The following is a 24229-nucleotide window of genomic DNA, read 5'->3' as shown; positions in this document are numbered from 1 at the left end:
TGACATAAACCATGACAGCTAGTTGATTTTTTAATTTTGCCTGGTAATGATCACTTTGCTGATGTTGTCTAGTGTAGTGGTTCTCGACCTTCCTAGTGCTGCGACCCTTTAATACAGTTCCTCATATTGCAGTGACCACCCCAACCATAAAATTATTTTTGTTGCTACTTCGTAACTATAATTTTGCTACTGTTACAAAACGTAATGTAAATATTTTTGGAGACAAAGGTTTCCCAAAGGAATCATAACCTACAGTTTGAAAACTGCTAAGATACTGACATTAAAAGGAAATTTAATTGAAGCACATTGCTAATCAAGATAATCACATTAATATTTGCTCTTTCCTTTATATCTGGTTCATGAACAACTTCTCTCACAGAGGCCAATGGGAAATGCAAAGCTAAGGACCACGTGAACAAAACTATGCATATCTCCTATGTATGCCCCCAATACCATGCAGTAAGTGTCCTACAATTCTGAAATAACTGATCTTGGAAATGTTAAAACGCCAATGAAATAATTATAAAATTTAAAGTGAGCATTTAAATTCCACTTGTAAAAATGAAGCCTTTTCTATAACCATGGAGGGAGCACCAAGCATGGACTCACTTGTAAAGAGGCTGATCTATCATGTCACAGCCGGCCACTTGCAGGCTCTCCTAAGGCAATCTTTCCTCCATGAAAGAAAGGCAGCTCACTGCTGGCAAAAGGGCTGTGCCTTTCACCCTTACGTTACCTAGCTTGCCGCAAAACCAAATGCTTACTGAGTGTTCTAGAACCAAAACCCAAAGAGCAAAGAAAAAGAAGTTCCCTCAAAACAACAACAACAACAACAACAATACAACTCTTTTCTAGTAAAGTGAATCTGCTCAGTGCAGCTTACAAATATTAGAGGAATGGGTTAAGCACCTCTGAGGAGGCACACAAGCTCCCCAACTTCATCCTTTGTTAGAGAGACCTCAACACACCCTAGCACCAGCAGGCTGTTTATTAAACAATATGACTCCATACCCGGACGAATCTGTGTGGACTGATCCATACTAGCTGAGGGAACTTCCTAGGACTTCCCAAGGGAACATGCTACTGGGGGTAGGGAGTCATTTCTGGGATCCTATGAGGTGTTTCTGCAATTCTATAAGGACAAGGGTCTTAGCACCGCATATCACTGGCAACAGAATGCTACACCAAGCAAGACACTCAATACGTGTCACTGTCCAACTTCCAATGACTATCCAACGCTGCTGTCAAGATAAGCCCTTTGAGCATGTCAAGTGTGTAGAGAGAGGTAACACAGAAAAGAGAGCTTCTCACCAATGTGCCCTTCAAAACTGTCACCTTGGACACTGGCAACTTATGCCAACATTGCTTTTTCAGAACCACGACAGTTTTTTTTAAATCTCTTAAGAGCAGCTAAGCATCACCTGAAGGTATATCTGATTTCTAAAACAGATGTTCAGAACAAAGATGAAGTCAAGTTATTTTTCCTGTTCAGTTGTATAAAGCAAGAAGACTCTGAAGAACTAATGTCGACCTGTGTCCTGAGACAGGCACTACATACTCATGTACAATAGGAGAGATGGAGGGACGGAGGGAGGGAAGTGGGTATTCATGAAGGAAACTTGGCAATGCTTATCAAAATATAAAACATAAAAACACTGAAATCCACTCTAACACTTGCCCTAGGCAGTAACTGAGCATAAGTGTTACCTCAGAATTGTTTGGAACATATACTGAGAAGCTAAACATAACCTAATCATCCAAACAACTGTGCATGTGCCCTGACACATACATGCAATGGAACACTATTGGGGTCCATGATTTGAACCTGAGTTCAAATTCCCAGCACCTACATAAAAAATCAGGTATGGTGGGTCTGGAGAGATGGCTCAGTAGTTAAGAGCACTGGCTACTCTTCCAGAGTTTCTGAGTTCAATTCCCAGCATCCTCATGGAAGCTCACAACTGTCTGTAACTCCTGTTTCAGGGGATCCGATACCCTCACACAGATTTACATGCAGTCAAATCACCAGTGTACATAAAATTAAATAAATTAAAAAAAAATAGGTCTGACTACATACACCTGCAATTTTAGTGCTATGGAGGACAGAGACGGGAGGTTTCCTGATGCCTGCTGGTTAGTAGTCCAGAGTGAGGATTGGCCACACTACAACAGAATAAGGTAAAGAACAGCAGAACAGACACCTAATGTCTCTGGCCTCTGCACACATGGGCCCACATGTGCACACACACACACACACACACACACACACACACACACACACAGATAAGCACACATATACACACACATGCATGTGCTCACACACACAGACACACACAAATTACTAAAATAGAAACACATATGGTAGAGGATAAACAAAATGTGACCCATACATTGGCTATAGCATTAACCTTAAAATCCAGAAAATGCTGATGCTTCAGTGGATGATGAAACCCAGGGACATAACTGAGGAAAATGTGCCAGTCACACAGACAGTGTATTCTCGTGGGCCACCTAGAGCACACATCATTTTCTACTGACACAAAGGACACTGGTAGCTGCTGGGGGCTGGAGGAAGGAGGACTGGGCAGATGTTCAGTACTGTTCAGTCTAGGAAGATGAAAAGTTCTGGATGGGTAGCAGTAATGGCTGCAAACCACTGAGTTGTGTGTGTGTGTGTGTGTGTGTGTGTGTGTGTGTGTGTGTGCGTGCGTGTTACCTTTCCTAGTTTTAAAAATAGCAGGTAATTTTCATATATGAAGTTGGTTTCCTTATGAAAAGGTATTTAGTACCTATCTGCTCAGGTCCTACTACCCTATTAAAAGAGGATCCCAGTAGAACATGGATACTACACACAACTCCTCACACCTACTCACGTTCATTCATAATCACGGAACCTGCATGTGGTAACTTGGCACATAGTCTAAGAAGGCAATTGTTTTTAGAAGAATCTGGTGAATATCAGGACTGAAAAATCATTTTAAGTTTGGGATCTCATTCTGTACCCCAGGCTGGCCTCAAATCAGGAGGATTTCCTGTCTCAAAACTGGGCGTACACAACTATGTCCAGTCCTGAATGTTCTTTAATAAGAACTCTATTCACACAAGCTCCCAAGCTTTACTGGCAATGGCTTATAGAGACGAAGCCTGATAAAACATGCATGCAGAGGAGGGAAAGTAGCCAAGGGGCAGTGGTTCAGGACAAAACAGCATCATCCAAAGAACTCTGTACATCTGCTATAGCTAGACCACACAGCTCCAGAAGCCAAAGGAACTAGCAGCACCTAACCTTAAGTGACTGAAAGCTAAAATTATTCTATCCCTTTTACATGGATTGACTTACATACCCATCAAAACAACCCTTTCAAGATTGCTGTTATCATCAGGCCCAGTAACCCATGCCTTTAATCCCAGCACTCAGAGGGAGAGGCAAGAGGATCTCTGTGAGTTCAAGGCCAGCCTGGTCTACACAGCAAGTTCCAGGACAGCTACATAGTGTCTAAAACAAACAAGCAAACAACAACAAACAACAAAAAAAAAGCATAGAAAAAATGGTTAAGAAATTTGTTCAGAGCACAGGTCCTACCCTCTGTGACAAACAGCCATCCTAAACCTCCCTGTAAACATGCCACTGCTGTGCTGTTTGGGCTCTGAGGCCTGAGAGACATTTCTTCCTAGGTCCTCATAAAAGCTTAGAGACACAAATGTGTTCAGCTATAACCAAGACCCTGAGCTACTCTCTGCTAATGCTATAGTAATTTTTTTGCAACAGAAAAAAATTAAACAGAACCTGTAATAATTATTGAAAAAGGTTTTGGAAGGAAGGAAGGAAGGAAGGAAGGAAGGAAGGAAGGAAGGAAGGAAGGAAGGAAGGTAGGTAGGTAAGTATCAGAAACATCCCACACAGCAGGGATGTAAGAGCTCATTTGCTTTCAACCTGAAACCGCAGAGCTCTTCACATATGAGTTAGGTCTAAATTCGTCTTCTGCCTGGCTGATTGGTTGGAATGCTGGAGCTCAAACCCAGGAACTTTCTGCGTGCTTGGCAAGCACTCACCTCTGGCTATGCCTCCAGCCCTACCCCAGGACATTTTTGAAAATTTTACTAATTTATGTGACCTCAGCTATAAATCCATAGTTGTAGTATTTTATCTTTCTTCAAATAACTCATCCTAAATACTGAGCCCTCCTTGTACTCCCCCACTCCCTAAGGACCTACAAGGAAAATGCCTGTGTTCCAGCCCATGCTTACCAAGAGCCCTCATCTCCTCTCCTTTCCAAATACCACACCCACTGCTCTGGGTGACTGGGGAGTCCTCACCTGCAATCTGTGAAAACCTATCTGAATAAGCGACAGCCTGAGGCTTCTCAAAGGTCTGCAACTCCCAATCAAACATTACTGCTGCCCCATCAATGTGTCATATAAATGCTGGCATGTTAATTGTGTATTTATAAGATTGTTAATGGTTAGTTAATTTACCTCCCACACTATTATTGTACTTGAAATGATTTAACGTCTGCTAAGGGAGTTAACAACATGTAACAGCAGATGTGAGGGGTTTTTTAACCTTTCCACACTGTACCTTGACTTGACACTGTTAATATTAGCCACGATAACCTGATTCCCATACAGAAGTCCTTAACACAGACTAAGGATAGCAGTCTCATTTATCTACCACAATGCAGGACGGTCATAAGTTAGGAAAACAAAACCCTTTCATTATATATTAAGTTTTCCATTCATAGAAACCAAAGAACCATCTTTTGACTATGATCAACATTCTCTGCTCCGGTTAAAGTTCAGAATTCATACCTCCTGGAATTTGAAAATAATTTAAATGACTATTAAAATAAACTGTGGTTTATTGCTTCAAAATTTCCTTCTCTAATGCTCTCCAATGTAACTCTGAATTAAACCTTCTCCATGTGACTGTGCCTAACTTCAGACAGTGAGAGCAGCCCTGGAAAGGGAGTGGCAGCATTTTTAAGGATGGCTGGGCTCCGCTTAGGCAGAAACACAAGAACAGTCATAGATGAGCCCTGCTGGTTTTCCCATGGGTAGTACTTATTAACAGCCAGACTAGGATGCAGTAACATCTTTGTTTTGTAAACTAAGCCTTACAGGAATTAAATACCATACTGGGCACATGGCAGATATCTTTCTACAGCTCCTCACAGCAAGCCAATCGTTGAAGTTCACTACCCTGTCCTTGAATCTGGGCTCACATTATGATTTACACTAATCAAAAATCTTGGCCTCTACATGCCTGGCTTTGGACTACTTCCCAAACATCATCAAAAGAAAAGCTATGTGTGCTATACATACATGTTCAGGCAGCAGGTGTGTATAGGTGCCAGCACAGGGGCATGAACGTGTCTCTGTGGAGGCTAGAGCCGGACACTGAGTGTCTCCCTCAAGCACTCTCCACCCTATTTTCTGAGACAGAGTCTCTCTGAACCTAAATACAGCAATCCAGCTAGAGTGTCTGGCCAGTGAGCTTCAGGGACCACCTGTTTCTACAACCCGAGTGCTAGGATGGCGGGCACACCTCATGCCCCCAGATTTTATGTTATGGGATCTGAATTCAGGTCCTCATGTTTACATGGCAACTGGGCCATCTTCAAATTTATGCGTGTGGTGTGTGCATGCTAGGCAAAACTACTGTTGGGCAACATCCAGTGCCAAGAAACTTGGGTGTTTTTGTTTTGGTTTGGATTTTGGAGACAGGGTTTCTCTGTGTAGCCCTGGCTGTCCTAGAACTCACTCTGTACAAGATTCCTGCCTCTACCTCCCCAGTGCTAGGACTAAAGGTTAGGGCTACCAGGCAGGGCAGGAAACTTGTTTTTGCAATTCATTAGTTACATTCTATCCCATTTAAAAAAACAAAACAAAAACAAACTGTACCTCTTTTTTTTTTAAAGGAAATACACACACACACACACACACACACACACACACACACACACACACACACACACACACCACTAGAGCCAAGTGTGATGGATCAGGCCTGTAGTGTCTCCATTTGGGAGGCGGTGGCAGTAGGACCAGAAGTCCAAAGTCATTCTCAGCTCCACTGCAGGTTCAAGGCAGTCTAGAGTAACAACAACAACAAAAACAACAAACATCCACCAGCCTGAGGAGGTGGCTGTCAGCGGTTCAGTGCACAAACTGCTCTTCCAGAAGCTGAGTTCTGTTCCCAGCACACAGGCAGACACCTACAGCTGCTCCAGCTGCCAGGACCTTCCAGGCAATGCTGGTCTCTGGCAGCAGCACTCCTGTGCACATATTCCCACCACATACATTAACACAATTAAAATAATAAATCTTTAGAAAAAGTTACCAAAATTGATTGCCCAGAAAAATGTGCAATGCTTGTTTTTGTGTGTTCAGTTTCCCCAGAACACACAGGGTTTACCCTGAACCCCAATATCAATGATAGGATTATTAAGGGTGAAGATAAGACTAGCTTTAATGCCATTCCTTCTCCGAGTTGAAAGTCTGCGTAAGATGTTCCTGATGACAAGTCCACAGAACGTAAGCACTGCCCGAGTTAACAATCATACAGAAACCACACACAACAGTGTTACTTCCCCTTTTAGAAAACGGCGCTTTCAGGTCCTAAAGTAATGTTTCTTAAGTAGCAGTAGCAGTAAACTTCAGACAACACACCACTCTCAAAGCTCCAAACCTGACAATGACTTCAGCGGTTATAAGAAATCTGCCAGTTTCCTGCAATGTAGCCCTAAATTATTTTTTGGTGTTGTCTCTCTGACATAATAGGCTTGATTGGCAGCTGTAAAAATAAATAAACTCACGTTTTACTTTAAGATCTCAGGTAAAAATGTTTATAGTTTTTCTAGAGTGAGGATACAAACAATGTCAAAGCAACTAGACAGTTTTCAACATGAAATCCCTGGTCTAAGGGCTCACACAGTAAGCACTGCTCATCTGCCTGCCAAGTGCTCACTCCTAGACTCTACCCATTTGACGAGTGTTACAGTGTGTCAGGCACCAGAGACAGAGACTACTGAGAAATAACAGACGACCACTGCCCTTAAGGAACAGGGGGTGTATGGGGAGACAGAACTCTAAGAAAGCTGCAGAGTCTGGCTTTGCATCGTCTACTCTTTGAGGTATCGCTACTCCTTTCCTTGAGTATAGGTGAGACCTACAAACTACAGACAAAAGGACATGACAAAGGTGTGAACATACAATTCCTTGGTGACATTCTGTCATATAAGACTTCTTAGCCAAGTGACGAAGCGTCGACTTCAGAACCACACAGCAACGACCAAGGGCACTGAAAATGCCTCAGCCTTTAGCTAAACACAACAGGGCCCTCAGTCATGAGGAACACATCCTACCAACAACCTAAGGAGCTCAGAAGCTCATCACCAACTACATCCTTTCTTTCAACCTTCTGAGATCTTGGGAAGGAACCCAGCTGGAGCTCAGCTCCTGTCTGCTAGTCTGAATTTGTACTGCTGTACGCCATGATGGAGTCTGAGATGATTGTCATACGTAGCCTAACGGCCTCCGCAGACAGCATAAAAGGCTCTCTGTGGCCTGGTTTCTCCATTAGCCCTTCTCTCCACTCCTGCCAGTCTCACTGTGTCTCTTCTGGGCTTGGGGAATGCTCTCCAACACAGCAAATCATTCTCTCCTATCCAATATAATCTCACGCCTTGCAAATTCTTCTCTGAATCCCAGGCCCAAGTGGTCTTACAAGAATTTTATTTCTGCTTTCATTAATTAGTTGTAGAAATATCATTTCTAAGAGACTGTCTGCTCCAAACTGTTTGACTTAGTAAGGTAGTGATTTTATGAAGGTCTGACTGTTTCTCTCCTTAAGTCAGTTGCTGAAGACTCAACAATGGCAATGGGATCAGACACTTGGCAATGTCTGGAGACATCTCTGGTTTTCACACTGGGTATGGGTGCTGCCAATGTGGATGAACACTAGGGATGTTGCAAACCATGCCACAGTGCCCAAGGAAACACTCACAACAAAGAACTGTACCATCAAAATGTCAGTATCGGGGCTGGGGATTTAGCTCAGTGGTAGAGCGCTTTCCTAGGAAGCGCAAGGCCCTGGGTTCGGTCCCCAGCTCCGAAAAAATGAACCAAAAAAAAATGTCAGTATCAACAACGCTGAGGCCAAGAAGCCTTAACGTGTGATTTAAAAGACATCTGTGGTCATTTCTGATTCCCTCAAAACCGTTTCTGACTAAACCAAAGAACTTCGCTACAAAAATCTACACTCAAAAATCTACAATCTAGGGCTGGAAAGATGGCTCAGCGGTTAAGAGCACCCGACTGCTCTTCCAGAGGTCATGAGTTCAATTCCCAGCAACCACATGGTGGCTCACAACCATCTGTAAAGAGATCTGATGCCCTCTTCTGGTGTATCTGAAGACAGCTACAGTGTACTTATATATAATAAATAAATCTTAAAAAAAAAAAAAAATCTACAATCTAAACAAATCCTGCTGCTTATTTCAGCACCTTTTCACCCCCGCCACATGTGTTCTCATAGTTCTGATAGGTCTAGATCTGAGACCTAGAGCTCAAATCTCTGCTATAAAAACAAACTGCAGGTCAGCCATGAGAGCCTTTAATCCCAACACTAGGGAGGCAGATCTCCCTAGGTTAAAAGGGTTAGTCTGGTCTACTTAGAAAGTTCCAGGACAGCCAGAGCTACACAGTGAGACTCTGTCTTTAAAAAAGAAAGAAGGAAGCAGGGCTGAGTGTGTTGATCAGTTGGTGAGTGCTTAATATGATGTACAAAATACTGTGTTACATCTCCACACTGCACAAAGCAGGCTTGGGAGAGGAATGCCAGAGGGTCAGAAGGCCAAGCTCATCACTGACACACAGCACTCGCAGACTTCCAGAGGACTGTGACAAAGCAAACAGCATCACAAGTTACGTTTGCTCATGCTTATTCTACAAAGCCTGTGGTTGGGAAGATGGCTCAGGTGATCGAGTACTTTGAACACTAGCCATGCAAGAATGAGGCCCGAAAGCATGCTTGTCATCTTAGCACTGGGGAGGCAGGATCATAAGGATTTACAGGATCTACATGCTGGCTTGCCAGTATAGCTAATCTGTGAGCCCTAGGTTCAGTGAGACTATCTCAAAACAAACAAACAAACAAACAAACAAACAAACAAGACCCCCAGCATTCTCCACACAAGTGCTCTTTACTTGGGTGTCTCCTATTCACACTCAAACTGTAAGCTCAATGGTCAGTTCTTCCAGGAATCCTAATGCATCCTTTCCATTGCACTGCAGGGCCTGTCTACCTCTAAGTAATGAACCCGATACCCACAACAATCACTAAGTACTGAATGGGTACACTCAGCAACTATGCATGGACAGCAACTGTGCTGACAGAACACGTGTGCATTTACAGCCACGACCCTGCCTGTGTGGAGCTCACGTCCTAAGGAGGTCAGCCTGGCAAACCAAGCATGTGTACAATGGTAGCTAGAAGCACTGGATAGAAGCACAGGGGACAATGAGGCAGGGTAGATGGAGTACTGGGGTACAACTGTAAACAAGCCAGCACAGGGCTGGTGCCCCGAGGTGTTTCCGACTTACCATCTAAAACAACAGGAAAAGCCAAGGGCATGTGAGCATTTGAGGGAAGAGAGCTAACAAGCTAGAGGCTTTGGGGACATGACTGCCACAATTCAAGAAGTCCCCAGTAGTTCTGTGGGGACAAGCAGCACAGAGCAGGGGCTGACAAACAAGGCAAATCCCTGCAGGTATTCCTTTATTCCAAAAGAAATGAGGAGCTACAGGAGGCTTGTGAGAGGAACAATGTAACAGGATCAAACACACAGCACAGGGGTATCTCTGGAGCTAGGAAGATGGCCCGGCAAGCAAAAGTGCTTGCCCCCAAAACTGACCACCTTACTTCAATACCAAGACAGACATGGCTGGAAGAGGTAACTCCCTCAAGTTGCCCTCTGACCTTGACAAGAGCACTATGGCATGTATAGATGGACCACTGAGGAAACCTAATCCCAGTTTCCCACTATCAGAGCCCTAACTATGGTTTGATAAAGCCACTTTCTTCATTCACAAAATTGTGACATCAATTCTACTATTACCCATGTTTTATACATCAGTAAACTGAGGCACAAACTTGCCAAAGACAACACAAGTAATAGGTGGAGCCATGATAAAGCCCAGGCAGCTGACTCAGAACTCTACCCTGAACCCATACTACCCCTAGTCCACTCACCCCACTCTCGAACCCACTGTGCACACTTATCTAAGTGAGTGTACAAACATCTGTCCCTCTTACCACATGCTGGGAGTCAAAGTAACCAGTGCTCAGCGGCAGTCCTTATCTGAAAGAGGAGAGTCAGACAAGGGAGAAAACCAAGACCATAACTGCTCACCATAAAGCATGAGAGCCACTGGAGGACTCCAACAGTGCCATGGAAAGAGGACAGCCAAACGAAAATGGGTGCTCAGACAAGGCTTTCCAAGGCATGAGTGTGGCCAAGACAACAAAGGTCATTGCTTCCTGGGCTGGAGAGATGGCTCAGAGGTTAAGGGCACTGACTGCTCTTCCAGAGGTCCTGAGTTCAAATCCCAGCAACCACATGGTAGCTCACAAACATCTATAATGGAATCTGATGCCCTCTTCTGGTGTGTCTGAAGATGGTGGGTACAGTGTACTCATTAAATTTTAAATAAAAAAAAAAAAAAAAAAAAAAAGTCATTGCTTCCAACTTACCGACCTGAAGAGCAGGCACGAAGGAGCTGGCACTGTTCTGTAGTGCTGGCTCCATGACCAGAAAGTGTTCAACAAAATCCCCTTTAGCTCTGTCCTATGGACTTCAAATTAACATGAGGCCATCTGTGAGTTGACCCAGTGAGGAATCAAAGATAGGCTCCTTATAGTAAGTCAAGGGAATTGAGGTAAGGGAGCTGAGAAATCAGCAGGAGAGGCAGGTCTGAGGGCCTGAGAACAATCAAAGCTACGAGGGTCCAAACCTGGACTTAGGCACTCACTCACTGTAGGACCTGTGGAGAGTAACAAGTCCTCTATCTATTCCCTCATAGGGAAATGGGAATCACTGATGGCTACTCAAAACCGTGTGAAAAATGGACTGAATGAATGAATGAATGAATGTTCTTACTTATGACACTGCCTAGCCCATAGCAGGTACTACAAGGATGCCTACTAGCACTGTTGCTATTATTCCCTGGTCTACGGTTAATCTACAAAGATAAAAAGAAGTTACATGGCATCCAACAATACAGTCCAGCCTGTACTAAAGCCAGAAACAGCAAGCACATAGTATCACTAAAACTACACGGAGTTCAAAGCTGCTGATTAGATTAGCATTTCAGAGACTATGGCATCTCACAGAAGAGTAAGCCATGGACAGGACAGGAGGTATTTGTGAAGCTGTGATAAGAGCCCACAGAAGAAAGGATGACGTCTCAAGTGAAGCAGTAAGATGTTTCCATAAACTCAAGAACAATTCCAGCGATAAAAAGCACGAGAGCTTGGTGAGCAAATGTAGGGAGCCTTTACACTGCCAACAATGAAACACAGGCCACAGAATGGCTTTGCAGGTAAAGATACTTGTCAAGTCTGACTACCCAAGTCTAATCCCCTGAGCCCACATAGTCAAAAGAGAACTGACGCCTGTAAGTTACACTGACCTCTGTGTGTGACACACAAATAAATGTGTTTTTTTCTTTTTAAGAGTTTAAGCAGGTACAGGTTAGCAGACAGGCTGGGGTGGTAGTGGCAAGTGAGAGTAGGGGTGGAATGCAGATAATGAAATCTTTTCAGAAACAATGAACTTGAGTATGGACTGCCCAGTGATTAGCAAGACCCAAACTTACACTTGGGATACTAGTTCTTCAGAGACAGAGGCAGAGGCAGAGGCAGAGGCAGGGGCAGGGGCAGGGGCAGGGGCAGGGGCAGGGGCAGGGGCAGAGGCAGTAAGGTCACAGTTTGAAACCAACACACACACACACACACACAAACACACACACACACACACACACACACACACACACACACACACTCTGTTGGGAGCTGAGGAGAGACATACCTGTAGCTCTGGAGAAAACTCTGTGTAAATCTGGAAGACATCAACATACATGTGACAGATGAAGCCATAGGTGTGAGTGAGCTTGCCCAGGGAGTATTTATGGCAAGAAAGCCCAAGAAACAGCAACAGTTTAAAGGTAGGCTCGCAAGCATGAAGCCCTACAAAGAAAACCCAGAAGCTGTGTTAGAGACACAAAGAGAGAGAGGCAGTGAAATAAAGACTGAGACAGAGGCAGAATCAGAGACAGACAGGCAGACTGACACATGCACGCTCATGCACACGCGCGCGCGCGCACACACACACTTGCATGCACACACATACACAGAACCTCTACCTGTATTAAGCATGCTGTATAAATTCTGAAATTCTAAGCAGTTCCTTCCCCTCTTCCCTAGCTCAGAAGCTCAACTGGATCAGAAGTCCTTTCGAGGGAGGCATGACGAACCTTCCTTGACTTCCACCACTGTTCAATAGGGCCTGATAAAGATGTACTGGGAGTGTAAGTACAGTACAGCCACTTTGGGAGACAACTGGACAGAACCTCACAATGCTTATAGACACAGAGTCAGCATGCACCCTAGAGAAGTGAATATACATGTTCACACACAAGCTTGTACACCAATGTGTAAAGTAGCATAATAGCCAAAGGAAGAAATAACCAGAAAGTCCATTGGGCAAATAGATAAACAAGAAGCTATGGTACCTACACGTGATGAACTGTTGACCAGAAAGGGCACGGAATATGATCTTAGCTGTTTCAACATTTTGCTAGGCAAAAGAACCCAGATATGAAAGGTCACAGATTACAATTCCATTTCTATAAAAGACTGAAAGCAAAGTCAGAGAGACGCAAAGTAGAAGAGTAAATGTCAGAAGCTGGGGGCAGAAAAACTGGGGTCTGACTGCTCTAACCAGATCACGGTAATGGTCAGAAAGCTTGGCAGACAGATAAAGCCCACTAAACTGTACACTGAAAAAGGTGAGTACTATCTATCATATGTGAGTCATCCATAACTCAATAAAAAAGGGTGGGGCTACAAAAGGCTAGAATCCATGCTACATCTGTGGTGGTCTGAATGAAAACAGACCCTGTAAGGCCCATAGGAACTGGCAATATTGGGAGGTGTGGCCTTGTTGGAGTAGGGTTAGGCTACTGGGGTTAGGCTTTGTCAGTCTGTCTCTGCCTCCCCACCCTCCACTTCCTGCTGCCTACCAATCTAGGTACAAAACTCAGCCCCTTCCCAGCCATGCTTCCCACCGCCATGACACTGAGCTTTCCTCTGGACTGTAGGCCAGCCCAATAAGAGTTTTCCCTCTAAGAGTTGTCAAAGCCGGGGTTGGGGATTTAGCTCAGTGGTAGAGCGTTTGCCTAGGAAGCGCAAGGCCCTGGGTTCGATCCCCAGCTCCGAAAAAAAAAAAGAACCAAAAAAAAGAGTTGTCAAAGCCATAGAGTCTCTTCACAGCAACAGATCTCATCCCTAAGCTACATTTCCTCTAGCTTGGGTGACTCCAACCCAAAGGTATCAACCCAAAGGTATCAAAGGTATGTCCTTTGCTGAACTAACAATCAAAAAAAAAAATATATACAACCTGTAAAACAAGTTGGTGCCATGAGACAGATAGGAAATCACTTGGGTAGAAACACAAGGCTCCAACTCTTCTTCCGCAGAGGAAAGGAACTGTGAAATAGATCAGTGTGGGGCAGCTCACCCCAATTTCTAGTGAGGGAACCTAATCCCATGCCCAACACCAACAGTGTCTCTTACGTTCAAGGAGAAATGCCCCTGCACACTGGAGCATCCGCACTCCAGTCTAGGAGGCCAGAGAGCTGACAGCCTACTAATCTGCCAGTCCTTGGGAACAATTCAGTTTGGAATAAGCAAGATGACACAAAGAAATAAGAAAACCAGCATGACATGAGGAAAACACAAAAGCTGTGCGCTGGAGCCCACCAGCCAGTAGCTAAGGAAAAATGCAGTTTCTCTGGGCCTTAGTCCCTCCCAACCTCGAAAAGCTGCCACTATAGGACTCCAAACCAAGATTCACCTGAAAGAAAGCCAGCCTCTTAGTATGCTTACATGGGTAAAAATGGAATCAAGACTTAGGTCTCTTATCTATGACACACTTAGACATATACTCTTGAATGTACATAAAATTACAAAGAATGGATTATGAAATCAGGAGGCTTCACTCCTTCCTTTCCATGGACTCTAAAGGCATTTAGTCAGAATCCTGTGCTTTCTGGCTCTTCTCTCTCAAACTCATTCATTTCTCATTATTTCAATAACCGAAGCAAGCCACAGGGCTGACCTAACCTACTACAATTGCTTCCTAACTTGTCCTAAGGTCTTTCACTGACTTCCCAAACTCCTTTAGACGCCTTAACGTTGCCTACCAAGCAGCCCGCCTTATTTCCACTTACCTCTCAGTGCTTTCTATTCTATCCATACTGAACTTTGTTCTTACCTAACCTTGAACAAAAACTTCTCTCTGAAAATTTTCTGTCCAGTCACCTGACTTCTTCAGCCTTCTGAGTCCTGTTTGGCCCACACCTTTAATCCAGCACCTGAGAAACAGAGGTAGGTAGATCTCTGTATGTTCAAGACCAGCCTGGTCTACATAGAGAAACCCTATGTATTCTTTTCTAAAAAGAAAGAAAGAAAGAAAGGAAGGAAGGAAGGAAGGAAGGAAGGAAGGAAGAGAAAAGTAAAGAAAAAAAGGCAGTATAAACTGCTTAGAGCAGTATCTCTCAAGCATGGGTCTTGAGGATTATGTGACCCTTTCACAGGGTCGCCTAAGACCATCTGCATATCAGATACTTAATGGTGATTCATAACATTTACAAAATTACAATTATGAAGTAGCAATAAAAATAATTTTATATGGGAGTCACCACCACGTAAAGAACTGTATTAAGTAGTTACAGCATTTGAAAGGTTAAGAACCACTGGCCCAGAGAAAGGGACTCTGAACTGGACGGTAAGGAAGACACCTGTGATACCCAGTCAGAGGCACTGTACTGAGAAAGGAAGTAGTGGTGGCCCGCCCTGAAGAGACACACTGCATAGTCCAAATGCCAGCATAGTGATGAAATACTTCAAATTCCAGGACTCAGGCCAAAGAAGAGTTAGAAAATGTCCTGCGCACAGACCGAGAGACAGAAGGTACACATGAACTAAACTAAGGAAGTGCAAATGAGCTAGCTTCAGCTTCTGAGCCGTGTGCAGTCAGGGACAAATGAAAACAGTGCACCGGTCAACAAAAGTAATGCCCTTTATCTGGTGGAGGGCACACACTGAAGGGTTAAAATTTCTAAAAGTTAGTCATGAACAAAGTCCAGACATGCCTGAGAGAATTTGAGATAGGGCTCACTGGCCCGACTATCAACTCCCAAGGACACTGGCCATCTGGAGCCACCCCCTCCCCTTCCTTCACTCCCTGAGGATGGGTCATCCCCCTGCTGCAGTGAGATGAGTTGCCCTGCCCACATTGCTGAGATGCTAGATTACACGTATGCTTTGTTGATGTAACTCCGTGCCAAAAGTAACTGTGCACCCTTTGTATTAGCCAATTATGTGTATTCACACGAAACCCCTGGTTTTCCCTATATAAGCTCCTGCCTAGAGAGGCTCGGGGCTTGACTCAATCTCCTGTGTGAGATACGTGTCAGCCCGAGATCTCGTAAATAAAACTGCCTCTTGTTGATTACATCAAGACCGGCTTCTCGTGTTTCCTGGGGGTACCTCAACCCGTGACTGGAGCGAGAGTCTCCCCAAGTCTGGGGGTCTTTCAACACATCTGTCACATTTCAACTCCCAGTTTGCATTTTGGACTTTACTGCAACAATCTGAATTTTTATGGTTTTTGTGTTTTTTGTTTTTTGTCTATGTTAACAGAAGTTCTACCAATTCAGAATTTTTATAATCTCCTTTGGGCTGTGGCCATTCTTTAGTTCCATTCATACCTTAGCTCAGAGTTATCAAAGCTTCATTAGCTTGTAAACAAACTGTTTCTCAGATAAACGCAATTGCTCCACACAAGGATCTTAAGCAAATAAACAAGTACAAAACAGGCTGAGATTATAAATTAGGGCAGACAAATCTGTATCTAGCCCCACACCAGTAAAGAGCATTCTATCAATATAGTGAAATGCTAATCTCCTAATTAACAACCTAATTAGGTAATTATGGCTTTGCAGAGGGATGCCGAAATGAAATATGACAACATGGTCACCTCTTTATGTGGCACCTGTGGGCCTTTTCAGCTGTCATCCTGAAGAGTGCAGTATCAATTTGAGCGGATGACAAAGTGCTGTCATTTTTCATTCTGATAATACACAGAATGCTTTGGACAAAGCAGTTTACAAAGGAAACAACTTGCCTGCTATTTTCCTAATTTAAATATGCTCACACAGTTGTTAAATTTTGCACATGTTTTTATACAACATACATGATGAGAATTACCATGCTCGGTTTAAGAACTACCTAACTGGTCATAATGCTTAATGTGCATGCCGATACCACTTGACTTATAAATACACAACGGGAAGAGTCTATGGTGACAATTCATAATGTCACTTTAATATTCATACCTTTTAATGACACTAGAAAAATTTAAAAATAAACTCGTCTTCAATTTTTTCTTACAGATAAAAACAATGGAATTTGCTCCTTTGAAAGTAAAGTAGGGGCCACCCTGAGCAGACAAAGTCACCAAGGCCACATAGGGGATTTCTACCTTGCCTGACTTGTAAACATAAAAACTGACTTGATCTATTCTCCTAACTACTTGCTTCCATTACAACAAAACAGAGTCTAGGCTCGGCCAGGCAACTTCAGCTACAGCTAACTTGTAACTCTGTATCTAGTGTATCCTACAGGGAAGAAATGGGACAAGGCAGACAAAGACCACAACCAAGTTATTTCCTTGGCTTTACTTAATTCTTACTGTAACAAAGTCCCCCTGCCTTTCCTAGCAGAGCAGCCGAACCGTTAGGAAGATGATGGCTCAGCTTAAGCAGCTTGCTGGGAGGCCAGGACTGACTCTACAACTGTTCTCTCACCTCCACCAGGTACCATAGCACATGCACATCATCCCCAAGAACATAAACAAAGATCTATGCCACACCTATTTGGTCTTCCTTTTTATATACTTGTGTGTTTGTCCCATGCCCACATCCCTGTGCACCTTCCATCATGTGGGTCCTAGAATCGAACCTGGAATTCCAGTTCATCAGACTTGGGAGTGGGAAAGTGTCCTTACCCACTCAGCCATCTTGCCAGCAGTGGTTGGCCTAGATTTTGTTTTTTAAAAACACAACTTATTTTTTTCTATCAAACTCTTATCAGTCGATCGACTTGCAACCTTAACTTCACAAATGCACACACCCTACCTGAAAGTAAAGACTTGAAGCTGTCACAGGCCCGCCCCCTCCCACTAAACAGGTGATGGTGGCATGTGCACCAGTACCCAAAACAAATGCCAATTCTTCCAGGAGTTTTTTTTTTTTTTAAAGTCTCACTATATAGCCCAAGCTACCCTCAAATTTATGATCCTCCTGCCTCAGCTTCCCAAGCAACAGAATTACAGGTGAAGACCACCATGCCCAGTTGCAGGAAAGATCCATGAACATAAACATTTCTCTGTATTTATAATCCTTTGACGAAGATCCTTATAACTAAAGCTACAAGCGTAAACGCATTCATAACTCCATCATAGAGCTTTTAGTAAATACTGCTCAAGGTCTTTTCAGAAGTTCTACCAAATTTTTACCAACTTATAGTCAGACAAGTAATCAACAGGTGGCCCTCTCACCACCAACTTTGGCCAGCAATATACAGTTTCACAAATCTTTAAACTTCATATCATAAGGTCATACCTATACTCACTCACTCGTAAATACTGAAAAACGGCTTTCGGTAAGAACTAAGTGTATAGGAATAAGGAGAATGCTCAAAGCAGATAAAGTCCCACAAGGGCTGGTTCCAATATCCAAACATAGCGTGGCATGAAATGCTGACAAAAGTACCAATGAAGCGCAGTCCCGGCCCAGAGAAGACCTCGTGAGCCAGTGTACATTTCTTCCTTTCTCACCCTCCATTTTTCTGACTTTTTAAAACAAGATTTCTCATGTAGCTGTCCTGTAACTCGATCTATAGACCAGGCTGGCCTTGAATTCAGAGATCTACCTACCTCTGCTTCCCAAGTGCCGGGACTAAAGGCATGAAACACCATGCCCAGCTTTAGTGGAAGTTTCTAATGTTGCTCAACACATCAATTTATTTAACCACTCCAAAAGAAGACTGAAACTTGTCTCAATAGTACATAATACTCATGATGCTAAGTAACTCACACAGTACAATCAAATTATGGTGACTATCTGTAGCATCCAGATGTGGAAATATTATTTGTTCATAACGACTCCTGAGGGTCAGCCCTGCATGCCAGACCCTGCAGCTCTCTTAAAAGCACTGTGGTTCATACAAGTACTGTCTCTGTTATCTCTCACAAGTACTGTAGGCTGCTAACACCACTCTACAGACTGTCCAGGTGACAAAGTGAGAGGCAGCCAGTATAAAACCCAGGTTGAGTGTGCTCCATGATACTTCAGTACTCAAGCTGCACCTCAGATCGTTGGTCTCCGGAACGTCAGCAACTAAAGTTTATATTAAAGAGCTGCTGTTTTAAAAAGAAGCTCATTCCTTCAAATGCTGTCCAACCAATTACGCTGCTGAAGCAGGACTTACAGCACAGGATCTTAAAACAAGGCCACACACAGGAGGGAGGAGGAGAGCTGTTCCACTACCAGAAGCATATTCATAGAAACATGCTCTTTTGTGGGATATTATGAACTTAACATTGCACACACATAGGGGTAAGTCTGACATAATGTATCTCACAAGCAATGACAATAATCCCAGCTGTCAATCTCTAACGCATTTTCCTACATTTCAGGTCTGGTTGCTGTTTGTTTGTTTTTCTTGCTGTTTTCTCACTTTTAATTTCTAAAAACTATTTTCTACTTTCAGTTCAAATTTTGTATTTCCCATCTTAAGTCTACTTCCCCGATGTACCCAGACTGCGGCCAAATAGAGGTAATAAATTCTGAATGACTGCTCAGGATTTATTTCCTTCATTTTTATATCCTATGTTATTTCTTTATACAGTAGAGTATGAATAAAAACAAGAATCTAAAAGGCCTTCAATTTTCACCTGGTGGAAGAAGGGGATTAAAATAAAAATAAATTAAACTCCTGGGCTGGGAACTCCCTGACCACATTTCTCTTCTCTCCTGATGACTCTCTGTCCCCTTTCAGTCAACAAAGCCCTGTGTACACGTGTGTGGAGCGCTGGCCCACCTTTCCCTTGGAAGCAATAACAAAGAATACAGGACCTGCCCGGTCAGGCACAGAGAAGGAGCATCAGAGATTTGGGGCATTGTCTACAGGGACCTGCCAATACCCACTGCTGTGTGACTTTAAGCACAGCAATTCCTGAAAAGACTTCAGCAAAATAAGCTTATTCCGCAGGTTGAGTGGCTCAGACTGAGGCACTTTCTCCATAACTGGCTTTCTGGCTGCCCATTTTTTCACCTCAAGAAGTTCTTCCTGTGTCCCTATGTCATCTCATCTACTCTAACAGCTATGAAGGTGAAGGAATGTATGTATGCAACAACATTATCAAAGAAACAATACTGTGATGAAGACCCAAGGAAGAGAAAGCTGATGGCGTGGTTTACAGTGCTACAAGCACCGAATCCAAGTACCAGAAGGTCCCCTCATTCAAATCTCACCCCTTTGGATTTAGTCTGATGAAATGAGAAAACCAGGGTTGGGGATTTAGCTCAGTGGTAGAGCGCTTGCCTAGCAAGCACAAGGCCCTGGGTTCGGTCCCCAGCTCCGAAAAAAAGAAAAAAACCAGAGAGAAAACCATACACTGGCCACTCTGCAGAACAAAGCGTCAAGTATTAAATTACTCCTCACACTGGTAATTCCCCAGATTTCTGATCAGTAATACCATCAGGACACTTCCTTCGGTGCACTGACTTCTAACAAGTGTTCTAAAATCTCAAGGCCAGATCACTTTCAGTAAGGAAGCGGTAACAGACTTCTTTGTCATCTACAATCTGACATCTGGCTGCACCCTTAAGAGCAAGGCCTAAACATCAGAATAGCGTACTTCTAAAAGATTCTGAATCTGAAACCTGTAAATCCATTCAACTAGAAGAGTTTCCAAAGTCTTCAGTTGAGTCAACAAGCAAAATACATCCCCACCAGAAGGGAAAAGGACAAAACCACTGGCTGAAACAGTGGCTAGCTGATGGGCCCTCAGTGCAGAGGCCAACTCCAAGCCTCCTGTGCCTAGCAGTGCCATTACACTGGAGCCCCCATATGTAGCTAGCTCTTTTCTGTAGCGTTTCTGCCAGGTCCTTGTCCATGCGGCAAGAACAAGCAACATGGTGCAGGGCTGAAGAAGCCAGCAGACACACGCTATACTCTAACTCAGTGGCTCTCCGCCTTCCTAATGCTGTGGCCCTTTATACAGTTCCTCAAGTTATAGTAACCTCAGTCATAAAGTTATTTTAATGGCTACTTCATAACTGCAATGTTGCTACTGTTATGGACTGTAACGGAAATGTCTGATATGCAAATGGTTCTCAGTGACCCCTGTGAAAAGGCTATTGGAGCCCCAGAGGCGATGTAACCCACACGCTGAGAACCTCAACTCTGGTTCAAAACACAACCTTATAGAGTTGGGAAGCTTTTTTCCTTTTGTTAACTTTTGGTTTGTGGCAGTAAAGCCTAGGACATCACTTGTACCAAGTACCCACTCTACCACTGAGCTGCACCATGACACCCTCTCCCCTCCCTCCATGCCCTAGTTCCCTCATCGAGATGATGCTTACACCTTCCCAAGAAAGGACAACGTCATGATGCACAGGAAGCACAAACGCCATTACTGGTATTCTGTCCTGGGGCTCTATGCATGCTAGAGCGTGCAAACACAGAACGTGACTACTTCATCTGAAGACACTTCTACCCTACTGGAAGGTCAAAGACCTCAAAGTGGGGACTTGGCTTTACTCCCAGTGGAATCCCAGTGCCTTACATTTGCCTGGAACAGCTGAGTGAATCACGCACCCTCCAAGTCTTCATCCACTGGCCACTAAAGAGTACAAATGAAAACTGATATTGCTCACCTGGCTTTGAGTTCTCTGGTTTACATCTCAAATGCCTGCTAAAAGCAAGAATGGCAATATCCTGGTGATGGGACTGAAGCTTTTGTAATTTGCTTTCAGTAAGACTTCATGGGACACTGACTTCCAATAAGTCTCTAACAGTTTAAACACATGTGCAATGGCTTGCTTTACTCGGACTAGAAACCGACTCACCCTCTAAGACTATATCCCAGAGGCCTTACAACTAATATTAGGCAGACCTACAATTGCCAGTTGAGAATTCCTTATTCAAAATGCTTGGCGTCAGAAATGTTCTCAGATTTTGGATTTTTTTTTCTAAGTTTTGGAGTACTTTTAGACTTTACTAGATGAGTGTCACTAACTTGAAATCCCAATCTATAATGCTTCACAGAAAGCCCAAGCCACAGACTCAGGCTCTACCTCTTACTTTCTTCCTTCCTTCTTTCCTTTTCTTTCTTTCTTCTTTGAGACAGGGTTTCTCTGTGTAGCTCTGACTGTCCTGGAACTCACTTTGTAGACCAGGCTAGCCTCAGACACACTGGAGGGTTGGGAGGATGGGGTGAGCCCTGGTTCTTAATTCAGATCAGCTTACTAAATATCCATAGTACTCCATTCCCAAGAAGAATAAAACGCTGGCTTGAGTTAGCAAAGGTCACATATCTAGTGAGGAGAGCATGCCACACAAAACACAAAGCCAGAGACCATGCCTATCTATCCTCCACTCATGTACCCACCTATTATCTCCATGCTATGAAAGACAATATGCTTTTCCCCCCTTTTTAGGATGTAGCATTTTGCTCTTTGCTCTTTCTTCTCTGCTCTCTTGCCCTCTTCCCCTTTATCCCCCCCCCCCCCACGAGCTCATGGTCTGCCTTTACTTCTTCCCTCTCCTACTCTTCTTCTCTCATTAAACTTCTCCATATGGGAAAAAAAAGATGCAGCATTTTTTTACTTTATGTATATGGGTCTTTTGTGTGTATAAACACCACCTGTTTGCCTAGCATCCACAGAGGCCAAAACATGGCATCAGATCCCCTGGAAGTGGAGTTACAGATGGCTGTGAGCTGCCATGCGGGTGCAAGGAACTGAACTCAGGACCTCTGATCTCTGGAAGAGCAGCCCATGCTCTTAACCACTGAGCCATTCACCATGCCCAGGCTGGCTCATGCAATCTGTGCAAGTACTCTGCTGCCTCAGCCTACCAAGCAGCTACGACAGGCCTTGTCTACCTTTAGAGGACTGTCTGCACTCTCCACTTCAACGTGTTATTCTCCCTCCTACTCAGCTGCTTCAATATGTACTTGCATGGTGTGTCCTGGTAAGAAGGCGGCTCCGTCTCATACCAGCTGTGCAACTATCCTGTGTCTTCCTGTCAGTCAGCCTGAATTAAAATGATTAAGTGAGGAAAAACTGAAACTCATTTACCTCACGTTATGCTCGTTCCCTTCACTGAGTGTCATCTCTCAAAAACCTGACATGACATACTACTTCTGTATGACAGAAAAACTTTCACACCGTGTCTCTGTAGACTGGAGTAACCGCTCACATTAAGACTGGGTCTCACTTATGAAACTGCCATACAGTACCTGACCTATACCCATGCACAATGAATGCCTACTAAATGAAACATCCAAAGGATGTTGGCTCAGTGGTTAAGAGCACAGTGGAGCTTTTAAAAGGTTAACTGTAAAAAGCTGCCAAGAGCCACAAGGTCACAGAGGCAGTGCATTTAGCTAAAGGCATATATGAGTACACAGCTCCCCAAAGTCCAGTAAGCTTGAGGGGGTGTGACTGAAAAAGATGGGTGCAATTATCACTGAGAAAGAATTTTTGACTACAGCGTGTGTGGCTCCTAAACCTAGGAATAGCGAACGCACTTTATTTCGGCTCTGGGGGTTGCTCAAAACAGAGACCCATCCTTTTTTGTTGGCTATGTGAATGCCGACCTCTTAAACTGATGTGTCTGCCCACATGACTGTTTATACCTGGGAAGGTTCTGAACTTGGCCATTTTGGGGTTTGTAACAAACATGGTGTTTTGCACGGAGTTGAGGACAGTGCCAGTTTCAAATATTGCGGTCATTCAAAGGAGGCTGTAACAAATTTTCAGGTCCCTGGTTCATCTTATAGTTTCTGGCTTGAGTTATACACTTCTTTAAACTACCCCCTCCACACACACACACAGGTAAACCATTCCTTGTCAGTCCCATAAACAGAAAAACGGAATCCAAGTTCCCAGCAGCACTCTAGGTAAGTAAACAATCTGTGGGACTGTTTCAGGACTGCCCAGGCAATGCTTTGAAAAGTTGTTTTCACAGGATAGAGCGTGGGCACCGGACCTTGCAGAGTTCGGGGTCCTGAAACAGCCAGAGTCAAGGACGCCCCCACCCCCGCCCCCACACCACCAGGTCCAAAGTCTCTCCTCACCTAAGTCACACACCCAGCTGTCAGGCTCAGGAAGGGCCAGGAAACGGATGCTCCCAGGCCACCGAGCACGGCCCCAACGGGCGCCGCTGGACAGCGAGGACAGCGGGGTGCTGAGGGGTCGGAGGGTTCCGCGGGCGAGGGGGCGACGGCTGGGGCAACCTTTACCTGAAGCTGCTTCCAGCACTACAGGCCGCCTCGCCCAGGACACGTCCCTGAGGGAGGTCCTGACTCCCCTACGCCTCCCGGCCCCTACACCGAACCCTGCGCCCACGAAGTCCTCGGGGACCCGCAATCCTACCGGCCGGCTCGGCCCTGGCGCCCCGGGCTCGCCCTCATGACCCCGCCGCTCCCCGCAGCTGCCGGCCGGCAACAGCAACCCTGTTACCCAGAGCAGCGCCACGACCCGGAACCGTACCCGGCGTACCGGAAGTCCCTGATCGGCAAGACGCCTTTGGCTGGGGACGCAGTGCGCAAGCCCCAGAGCCAGGAACGAGAAGCCCTGGCCTCCCGGGGGC

The 24229-nt window shown here is 44.5% G+C and overlaps 1 protein-coding gene across 45 annotated transcripts in view; it reads right to left on the bottom strand.

Annotated features, from left to right (window-relative positions):
• Mapkap1 (MAPK associated protein 1) overlaps positions 1-24205 on the bottom strand; it is a 201073-nt gene extending 176868 nt beyond the window's left edge. For 18 of the 45 annotated variants that reach the window (XM_087651402.1, XM_087651419.1, XM_087651413.1 and 15 more), the window contains exon 1: positions 23715-24125. The gene's annotated coding sequence lies outside the window, so the exon portion shown is untranslated. 45 annotated transcript variants of the gene reach the window in all.
• Positions 24206-24229: the final 24 nt, after the last annotated feature.

This window comes from Rattus norvegicus, chromosome 3 (genome assembly GCF_021556685.1).
Source record: "Rattus norvegicus strain SHRSP/BbbUtx chromosome 3, alternate assembly SHRSP_T2T, whole genome shotgun sequence".
Classification (NCBI taxonomy): domain Eukaryota; kingdom Metazoa; phylum Chordata; class Mammalia; order Rodentia; family Muridae; genus Rattus; species Rattus norvegicus.
This window is presented reverse-complemented; position numbering and strand designations above follow the sequence as displayed.